The sequence below is a fragment of the Mytilus californianus genome, unplaced genomic scaffold (assembly GCF_021869535.1).
Source record: "Mytilus californianus isolate M0D057914Y unplaced genomic scaffold, xbMytCali1.0.p SCAF_4, whole genome shotgun sequence".
Taxonomy (NCBI): Eukaryota; Metazoa; Mollusca; class Bivalvia; order Mytilida; family Mytilidae; genus Mytilus; species Mytilus californianus.
This window is the reverse complement of record NW_026262690.1, coordinates 41,829,199-41,839,919: the sequence shown is the minus strand read 5'-3', so window position 1 is coordinate 41,839,919 and position 10,721 is coordinate 41,829,199. Positions and strand designations below refer to the sequence as shown.

At 34.5% G+C, this 10,721-nt stretch overlaps 1 long non-coding RNA gene across 1 annotated transcript; it reads right to left on the bottom strand.

Annotated features, from left to right (window-relative positions):
- Positions 1-5,900: 5,900 nt before the first annotated feature.
- On the bottom strand, positions 5,901-7,460 carry LOC127736935 (uncharacterized). The gene is made up of 2 exons (XR_007999246.1): positions 7,388-7,460; positions 5,901-6,239 (listed from the first exon to the last, which is right to left on the bottom strand). It is a non-coding gene; the product is annotated as an uncharacterized LOC127736935 (long non-coding RNA).
- Between the last annotated feature and the right edge of the window lie 3,261 nt (positions 7,461-10,721).

The following is a 10,721-nucleotide window of genomic DNA, read 5'->3' as shown; positions in this document are numbered from 1 at the left end:
CGTTAAACAAAAACTTAGTTTTACAGATTATTTTTTATTGTAAAGAAGACATCATAGGAATTGTGTTTATCAAACGTAATAGCTGCTTTTAAAATGATCATCATGTACATCTACCCCATTCTATCTGTTCTCAATTGTATATTATTATTATAAAATTTATTTAGATTAGATATACCTTGCTTCATTCAGTCGAGTGTTGTACAGAACACAAGTAATAAGCATAGCTTCTGGTACCTCATCAGCTCGTAGCACACCTGTACCTTTTGCGCCCCAATCTTGAAATGCTCCAAAGAGGTTTTCAATGTCCAAGGTTCCTATACTCCTTGCATTTTATGCTCCATTTGTGAAAGCGTAAAGTTGCGATCGTCGGTCAATATGTATCAAAAGTCCTTCGTATATAACGATTGGAATGTCTTTAACATCTCTTCCAAGTGGAGGGAAAATGTCAAATCGAACATCTTCTAACAACCATTGTCTTAGGTTTTGTTCGTACAAGTTTCTCGCATAACATGACAAGCCAGGTTCATCTTGAACTCTGTACCAATATCGAATTAAGCTACAAAAGTTTGCCTCTGTAGTGTACCCAGCGTTCGTCATATCAGTTTCAAGTTCTTCACTAAATGTTTTTATTGTGAATGCTACATTCTGCTTATCGAGAAGATGTTCTAGATTAGACCCATTCTGTTTTCCATATTTTGTAACTTGCATCCAGACCTCTGTTTTAATTCCAGCTTTATGTATTCCAGTTGTACAAACCTTGTTCTCATGTTTGGTAGTAAATGTTCAGGATCTAAAAACCTAAAAGATACTGTGAATCAGAATTAATTAACTTTGGTTTGGCATACCGATACTGTGGAAGTCATGTACCTTCAACTTTACATTCGGTGCCGAAAGGAGACGAGGCTACCCATCTCTGATATTCAGTAGAATAACGAAAAGTAGCAAAGGCAGCATTGAGGAATTGTTTTGGAAGCTTACTTTTAATTTAGGATTTACAAATCACTGCGAGTGTTTTGGGTTCATTAGACATGTTTAACCTGCAACGCTGATTCATCACCAAATACTCTTGAAAACTGGTTTACGATTTCATGCTTTCTCATGCTTGTCAAAAAATTAATTCCATGTGACTTACGTTTGACTTTTAGTGGTTGTTATGTGTGGAGGAGTTCTAATTTGGTAAGTTTGGAAACGTCTAGACCGACGAAATGTGTTCAACAAAGTCACATTTAGAACATTTTTTTTCTTTTTTCAGCTTCTGTAAAGTTAAGTCACATTGTATGTATATCAAACTCCTCAGCCTTGAACTCTACTTTCCACTGTAAATATCGTTCTCATCTCTCAGATTGTTTGTATCTTTATGATTATCTTCTTGTAGGGAGTCAGTGTCGTCATTGTCACTACACGAAAGTAACTGAATCTGTTCACTTTAAGTTAGATCATGTTGATTCATTTCTGCATTTTGCATAACTGCAGTGGCTACATTGTCAGCTGTAACATTTGATATATGTGTTGCTTTGTTCATATTCCAGTTCAATTGTAATAGATGTCTCCAATTGCAAGTTGTTTCTAAGAATCTTAATACATTCTCTTGTTTACCAATCACAATTGGTCCATTGATAAACTGCTTTCGACCACATTTTTCAATTGATACTTCAACATCAAAAGTTTTCCAACTTTTGTACTTCTCCAATTGATGCCATTTCCCTGATTATATCCGGCTTAGATGTATTACTTGCTGATTTCTAGATATCTTTTGAAAGTTGGAGAAATGTCAATGGTAACGGTTCATTCTTAATTCCCTTTACCGCTAATTTTGAAATGCACCGTCATAGCATTGTGCGACTATATTTAGACAATGATTTCCACATCTTTTTCTAACTTCCGACAAGAATTTTTATGCTTGGTCTGCCGTAAAACTATATCCTGTAAATCCATACGCTACAGGACAGGCATGGGGTATTTCGGGCTTAACAAATCTATCAACATCTCACAACATAACAACAAACACTTGTTTTGCTATATTTCTACACAGAGAATGTGATGCATGGACATGCGTCTCACAATCAGAAAGAATGGACATTATTTCTGTTGCTGAGGTTTCAAATGGAGATTCAGTGCTTTGATGTGTGATGAAAAGATCGTCTGCATTGTTGCGTTCCATGTTTTCGTGATGACAATCATGTTCAACATATGATGGAACCTCACACAAAAACTAACACTGCAAATCAACGAATTCATGAACGTCAGCTTTTAAGTCCTATAAGTCGGAATGTAGAGATGTCGGTCTTTTTAATCCTTCATGACTGTAAATATGTAACATAATTTTCCACATTTTCTCCCATATAGCGTGAGAAAACGGTACATTCAATACTGTAGTGGTTTTCGGTATCCAGCATACCAAAATTGCAGTTGCAACTTTCAAAACATACATTTCTATCATCATTTGAAGTACATATCTTACTGGTACTCTATAGTATGGTTCTTCTGAATTCAAACTTGTGTACTTGGAAAGTTATTTTCCACAGCAATAACTGGTCTTGCGTTTATTCGTAGACTGCCATCTGGATTGACAAAACAAAATTTCTCACCCTCATTATCAATAATATAACAGCATTCCTCTTGAAATGTCATTGTTGAATAAAATGTTGGCAAAACTAATGATACAAGCGTCGCGACAGCATTAATTTCATTCCTTGTACCATGGTCCATTCGCTTTTGCACTTTCATCTGATGTAATTTCGTTTTGCTTTCAACGTATAACTTCGTCGTAATGTCTCTGTTCTCTATATACTGTACTTCCTGTCACCATTGCACCTGATCTGATGTTGAACCATTCTTCTGATCTCTGTTTGACGAATTGACAGTATATCTTAGTGGGAATATTGTACTTTTTTGCATTTCTTTTTCCATACCAATTAGACACTTGTAATTTGGTGGCTCTGAAAGGTCCACAGATGATAAGTCTGGGTACGCAAATCCAGAAAAATATGCTCCGATCTGAAGAAGACTTTCAGCTGTAGACTGTATAGCTGTTATTGTCCTTCGTATCTCATAAAGCGCAATGTGCACACTACTAATAATGAAAGCCTATTTCGAATCTTTCCATCGATCACCAGCTTCTTGTTTCATTTTGTCTAATGCGTACTGACGTTTTTTTCTCAGTTTTCAAATCTTTTTTTCGAAGCCCTAAGAATTTAACTATATCTTGTATACAGGAAGATGGTTTCGAGTTTTGTTTCACTTCAGTTTGATTTTATACACTGAAATTAGTTCTGTAATCTTGCCTGTGTTTTGTCAAAAGTAGGTGTGTTTTCAAATCCAAAGCAGTTAACATCTCCAAGTTTTCCGCCAGGGTTAAGCTTCTTTAAGTCGATGATTAGTTTAAAAGGCATGTTTATGTGTTTTTGTTTTGTTTCAATGTTTTCTATCAGTAGTATCATTATGCCTGGTGTTTTACAGCTACTTTTGAGAAAACTGTCATCGGTAACCAGTATGGCCCTGCTAGGATCAATAAAATTAATTTTTGAAATCGACATGTCCCAAATACTTCAAACCAGACATAAATTTAAAGAACTTGCCTTTAAACAGCTGCTTCCCAGTTCTCCAAAATCGCTTAACAATATCTGAGTACCGCATACCACAGGCATCGTCACATGAAAACCAATTAACAACATCCAGAATCAGGTTGTATGATATGTTGTCCAATGGTAAAGTTATATTTGCTAAACATTTAAACAAAAAACAAAAAAATAGCCAGCTTGTTATTCTTATGCAAATATTGTAGTGCCATCAGTATGAGTGGTAAAATATCTGTAAGAAATTGCTTCTCAATTTTTCCAAGATTCTTTGTGTCTATTGACACGACATCTTCATTGATATCTTCTGTTTGGCAACATGTTTCAATTGTCTTTTGTGGGTCCTAATTTTCGTCCTTGTTCTTACTATCTGTTTTAGACTTGTTGGCCGGTAAAACCAGGTGCTCATCTAAATCAACAACGTTGATGGGTTTTTTTCCATTATTGGTGAGGACAATCTTTCCTTTCTTATGCTCCACTTAAGGTAAAACTGGGAAAATTCATCTTTTATAAGCTTTTCTGTCACCATTGCGTTTCAAGATGCATATTTCTCTGTTGGCATGTGTATGTACTGCATGGAAGATAACGTCCTCAAATTTACTTGTCTCAAATGTACACAGACTGCACTTGAACTCCGCCATATCAATCTTTAACTGCAAAAAATAGAAAGTCGTCTTTTAAATTATTGTTATAAATAAGGAAATACGTAATTTTAAGACCATAATGACATTTTGAGAACGGTTTTTGTCGAGCCTGCGACTTTTGTCGCAAAAGCAAGACATAGCGATCCTACATTCCGTCGTCGTCGTCGGCGGCGGCGTCCACAAATATTCACTCTGTGGTTAAAGTTTTTTTGAAATTTTAATAACTCTGTTAAACTATCCTGGATTTCTAGCAAACTTGGACAGAAGCTTGTTTATGATCAAAAGCTAGAAGGAAATTTTGTAAAAATCTTAATTCCTGTTTTTCCATATATTACTTATAAATGGACTTAGTTTTTCTTCCAGTTAACATTACATATAGTCTGCAGTTAAAGTTTTTAAAACATTTAATAGATTCATAAACCATCCTGGATTTTTTTTTTAAAAACTTGGATAGAAGCTTCTTACAATCAAAGATAGTATCTAGAGGAAAATTTTTTTGTTGAGCCTGCGACTAACAGCAAAGGTAGGCGAGACACTGGTTTCCGCGGAACCCTTACGATTTTTGTTACAAGTCTTAATAGTTATATTTTCGAGGAAGAATGTATGAGGAGTTTGCATTTCATATTGTAAATATCATCAATATTAAAGTCATCAACTAAGTTTTGTCATTTTTTGCAAGTCCATTTATCACATAAATCCACTATGAAAATTCATCGCATCTTCGAAAATTCCACATCAGAAATGATCGGACCATCGCATTTATAGTTAAAATGGATCACTTTAAATAATCGATATTCTATATTATGTTGCCTTTATAACACATATTTGAACTGAAATACTGTTATTGTACAATAAAAAGTCATATCCTAATGAAAATATGTTAAAACTTACCTTCAAATCAATTACAGTTTTTCTCATGATCCTTTGTTCTTCAATAGTAATACTTGCATATGACTGTGAAAATGAACCATCTGGATTCGCACTTTATATACACTCATTACTGGAACAATGCCCCGTAGATTGTCCGTGAAAATATCCGTAAAAATGCTGGTGATTTTTACAGTGTTTGTCACGGTTAATTTACGGTGGGCCGTGAAACTTATCCGTGACAATACCGTGGAATGACTGTCATGAAAAGGCTGTGAAAAGTTTGTGAAAAGGCCGTGAAGAGGTGCCACCTGAAAACTTGGGTGAAAAGACCGTAGAAACCCTGTGAAAAAAAATAATGTACACCGTGAAAAAGTCGTGATAATGCATTATGTGCCCATTGTGAAAAGACCGTGAAATGTAGATATAGTACAATATATGCCTTTATTTGTCGTGAAAAGGCCGTGAAAACTTGGGTAAAGAGACCGTAGAAACCCTGTGAAAAACAAAAATGTACACCGTGAAAAAGTCGTGATAAATTATGTGCCCATTGTGAAAAGACCGTGAAATGTACATGTACTACTGTGATAAACAGCCATTCACTGATTGTGAAAACTCCTGTAAAATGTTAAATGTATTTTTCAGGCCATAATTTAACAAAAAATTTAAATGCTGTTTCAATCAAGTGAAGTGAAATGCCTGAAAACCTAGTGAAAACATCTACAGACAACTTATTTAAGTACAATGCAAGTGAGACTATGAAAAACCATATTAAAATGCTGTATTTTTTTTTAGTAATAATTGTGACAAAGAATAAAAATATTAATTTTAATAGAACTGTAGTAATTATGTAAAGAAAACATAAAAGCACACAAATGTCAATGTGATTAAGTAGCAAAAGTCAGCTGTAACATGTATTGTAGAAATTTTGTACATCTCTTGGGTCTGATTTTACCACTTCAGCAATATTTATATATAATTTGTCTAATGTAATCCTTCACTTCACTGCCCTTTTGAATGACTATTCCAGAAAAAAATTTATAGAAGTTCCTGTTAATTCCCAGGAAATACTTTTAACTGAAAAGCTCTTCTTTCCAACTGGATTCCTGAACTATTTTATATAAAGACTGCTATATCCTTTTGCTCTTCATTCCTAGAATAAATAAAGAAACATTACATATATTATACATGTATATAAAAAAACTATTTATATATTCCAATTAATTTTGGCATTTATGTACATACATGTACTTAAAACAGCTACAATATTATTCCATGCAATACAGGACTTCACGGTTAATGACCCCATATTGAATAGGGGGCAGATTTTCATACTGGAGGTGAAAATGGTATGAAAAATACTAAAAAACATCATTGAAACAGAACAGCCACTTGGAAACATGCATAGGTTTTCCCATATTTTCTTACCATTTTCCAGAAAATCTGCCCCCTATCCAATATATATGGCATCATTAGTTAACGAAGTTCTGTATTGTCAACTAATATTATTTTTTTAAATTTTTTTTAAAGACTAAAGACACTTTTAAGACAGACTATTAAATTTAAATGTTTCTTTGAAGTAATAATATGTATGGCTAAAGTCAAACTTGTCTAGACTAAGTGGCCATAATGAGTTACAGCTATTTATTTTACAGGGGGCCAGGGGCGTAGCAACTTTTACTGCAGGCACATTCGCCATACCAATTATTTTTTAAACACCTCATTGCCATACCAATTATTCTTATGATATGGCACAAACCCTTCTAGAAAGGACATTTTGCCGTACAAATATTAAATACTTTCCCTGCTACGCCTCTGATTAATCCCTTTTGAACTCTGTGTCCAGACGGCCAAGTCAGAAAATACTTAAATAGCTCCCGACACATTCAAAGGGGGTTACGCCTCTGATTATCAGAGTGAACTCCATTTCAGAGATACTTATTGCTATTATAATCATTTCCAATTATCTATGTCTATGTCTACGTAGTGTACTGTACATAAATGTCTTTTTTTTATGTGGCCAGTGTGGGGAAAAAGGACCCCCCCTTTTTTCCCCAAATACATAAACAAAACAAAACCGTAATCGTATTTAAAGGATCCGGTAAGTCTTATAAAACATTAACCAAAATGATTAATGGAATCATGTGCAACAGACTCAAATATAAGTGAATATATCACATGCATGTTTGCGCGGTTTCTGCAAATTCAGTGAAAATCAGTTCAATGGAAATGCTCACAAACGTCATCAACATTTTGGTGATATGATGCATAAAAGAATAAAATGTTAATAACTTAGCTTACCTCAAACTTGCTGTCACTCGTCTTGCATCTATAAAGTAAATATTAATCGACCTTCGTCATCTTTCCAATTTCCTACATAGCTTGCGGAAATGTGACAATTACTCTAAAAGAAACACGAATCCGGATACGGTCTGATATTCCGGGAAGTTCTCGTTTTTACATGTTTCGGTTCCAATTAAAATTAATGTTTACATTGTTTATAATAATGTACAGACGAGAAGCAAAATACTTTTCTTTAAATACAAAATATGTATTGGCACAAAGTAATTAATTATAACAATGAATGGTTCCATTGAAAAGTCAGTCCTGTACAGTAGTATTGCATATAATAATATTTAAACAGACATATATTTATAATGAAAAGTTTATAGGATATTTAGAAAAATGTGAGTGGAAATAATTAGACCATATTACAATAATCACATGGGATGTTTTAAATCTGAATTAGGATAAGAAAAAATTGACATGAAAAAATATCACGGCCTTTTCACTGGTTTCAACAACCAGTGAAAAGGCCGTGATATTTTTTATTAAGCATGAAAGGACAAATTATCACGGCCTTTTCACGGGATATTGAAATTTCACGGTCTTTTTCTAATATCAAATATTTTTCACGGCCTTTAGAAATATTTTTTTTACAAAAGTCACGGGGTATTTTCACGGGGTTTTCACGGCCCTGTGATATTTCACAGACATTTCACGGCCTTTTCATGGGCTGTTGTTACAGTAGTGACTGGGCATGTTTAAAAAATAATGGGCTGTTTCCAGGACATACAATTAAATTGGTTCTGCACATTGTCCTGCTGTCATCAATATATTTACAACAGGGGTTGACTGGGGTATAGAGATATGTGTATCCCTTTGTCACTTTTGACCGACAGTAAAACCCTTGTCAAAGTTGGGCGTTCGTTAGGCTGTGTTGGGTGTATAAAGGCAGTCACATTACGTTAGAATGTGAGTTATATTTTTTGTCTTTTGTAGAGACAGATCTACGCTCTCTGCAGTTAAAAACCATTGCAACTACTCTTTGAGGGATTAATATATAGCCTATTTCTTAATTTCGTTTCCCATTCAATATACCCTTATTTTCTAGTGACATTATGAATTTCCCCTTAACCACGGTCGACTCTCTATTGCACGACTTACCTTTTGTATTAATTGTTTACTCGTTCTCGTCCTGAACACGAAGGAAAAACCTGATTTAGACCATGTACATAATAGGCTAAACTCAGTGTGGTGTAAAAAGTAAAAAAACAAAAATACCGATCTCCGAGGAAAATTCAAAACGGAAAGTCCCTAATCACATGGCAAAATCAAAAGCTCAAACACATCAAACGAATGGATAACAACTGTCATATTCCTGACTAAGAACAGGCATTTTCTTATGAAGAAAATGGTGAATTAAACTTGGTTTTATAGCTAGCTAAACCTTTCACTTGTAGGACAGTCGCATAAGATTTCATTATATTGACAACGATATGTTAACAAAACAAACAGACATTATAGGTAAAAATGTCAAAAATCGGGGTACAGCAGTCAACATTGTGTTATAATCTTATCCCTATAAAAAAAACAGATATGTCAACAAAGAAACACAAAAAAGCATATAGACAAAGCACATTAGCAAAAATTAAGACAAGAATACAAAAATTTACCATAGCACAATAACACAATGACGGGATGTATAAGTACCGGGCTACGTCAAATGGATATTACCAAAAATAGACTAAACAGTAAAAGTAATATTCACAAAGACAAATAAAAGAATACTATAACGCATTATTAAGATGATAAACAACGTTAGTTCCTAGAATCTATACTTCAATATAAAAAAAGAAGATGTGGTATGATTGCCAATGAGACAACTCTCCACAAGAGACCAAATGACACAGAAATTAACAACTATAGGTCACCGTACGGCCGTCAACAATGAGCAAAGCCCATACTGCATAGTCATCTATAAAAGGCCTCGAAATGACAAATGTAAAATAATTGAAACGAGAAAACTAACGGCCTAATTAATGTACAAAAAAATGAACGAACACAAATATGTAACACAGCAACAAACGACAACCACTGAATTACAGGCTCCTGACTTGGGACAGACACATCCGTACATAATGTGGCGGGGTTAAACATGTTAGCGGGATCCAAACTTTTCTCCTAACCTGGGACAGTGGTGTAACAGTACAACATCAGAACGAACTATAAAAATCAATCAGCTGAAAAAGGCTTAACTCATCATCACTGGATACAAATAGAAAAACAACTAACAAAAACACAGAGTGGACGTGATAGCTTCAACGTATTTTGAAGTTACCATCGTGTATTATTTGTGAAGTTGATATGGAATATTTATCAACAAGGTCTTGGTATCTTCCGATGAACTTTTTTTTAGAAAAAGGACGAGACATCCTTTGACATACCCCTGGTTCATCAACTTTCTGCTCAGACACTGGTGACGTTTTACAAAGTCTGAGTAGCGGCTGAAAGCTCTTGAATTCCGAATAAGTTGTGAAATGTATATCCCATATGCAGGTGAAGATGGTATATTGCTACTAAGGTGGGGGAAATTGATAATTTCAAAATTAAAACGTCTCGTTTGTCTTAGATTCTGGTACTGAGATGACCGCGTAAGTCAAATTCGAGGTATAAATCTAAAAATGAGGCAGAGGAAGCCGTGTCGGTTGTTTCTTTAATTTCTAGTTCTGGAGGATGTATTAATGGAACCCAATCAGAAATGTTTGGATTATTAATGGAAAGAACATCATCAAATTATCTGTATGTGAAATAAAATGATCTGGCTTCTTTGATCTTCTTGTTTTTGACAAGTGTCTGAAGGAACTCCGACTCAAAGGAAAATAAGAAGAGGTCGGCAAGGAGAGGCGCACAGTTAGTTCCCATAGGAATGCCGACAATTTGTTGAAACTCCAGCATACTGATCACTTGTTCCTCTGTGTTTTACCTTTTTGTTCACTATTAACAAAACATGCGGTTTGCTATCCTAAAGTAATAAATTTATAGCGTATGCTACCATTTTTATATTGAAAAGCATTGTGGATTATTTCTGTTCGACGATTTTTCAATTTCACATGGGGAATCATGGTATACAGGGTAGAAAAATCAATAGTTTCGATAGGACTAATTTCAGAGAAAGATCGAGATTAAAAATTATCCAGAAGTTCTTTAGAGTTTTTTAGAATCCACATACGGTTAATACCACTACGCGAGTAAACAGTTTTACAGTATTTCTGGAGACCCTGTTTCACTGAGGACAGAATTTATGTCAATCTAATGGACAATTCTTTCGTCGAACATGCAGATGCGCCGGCAA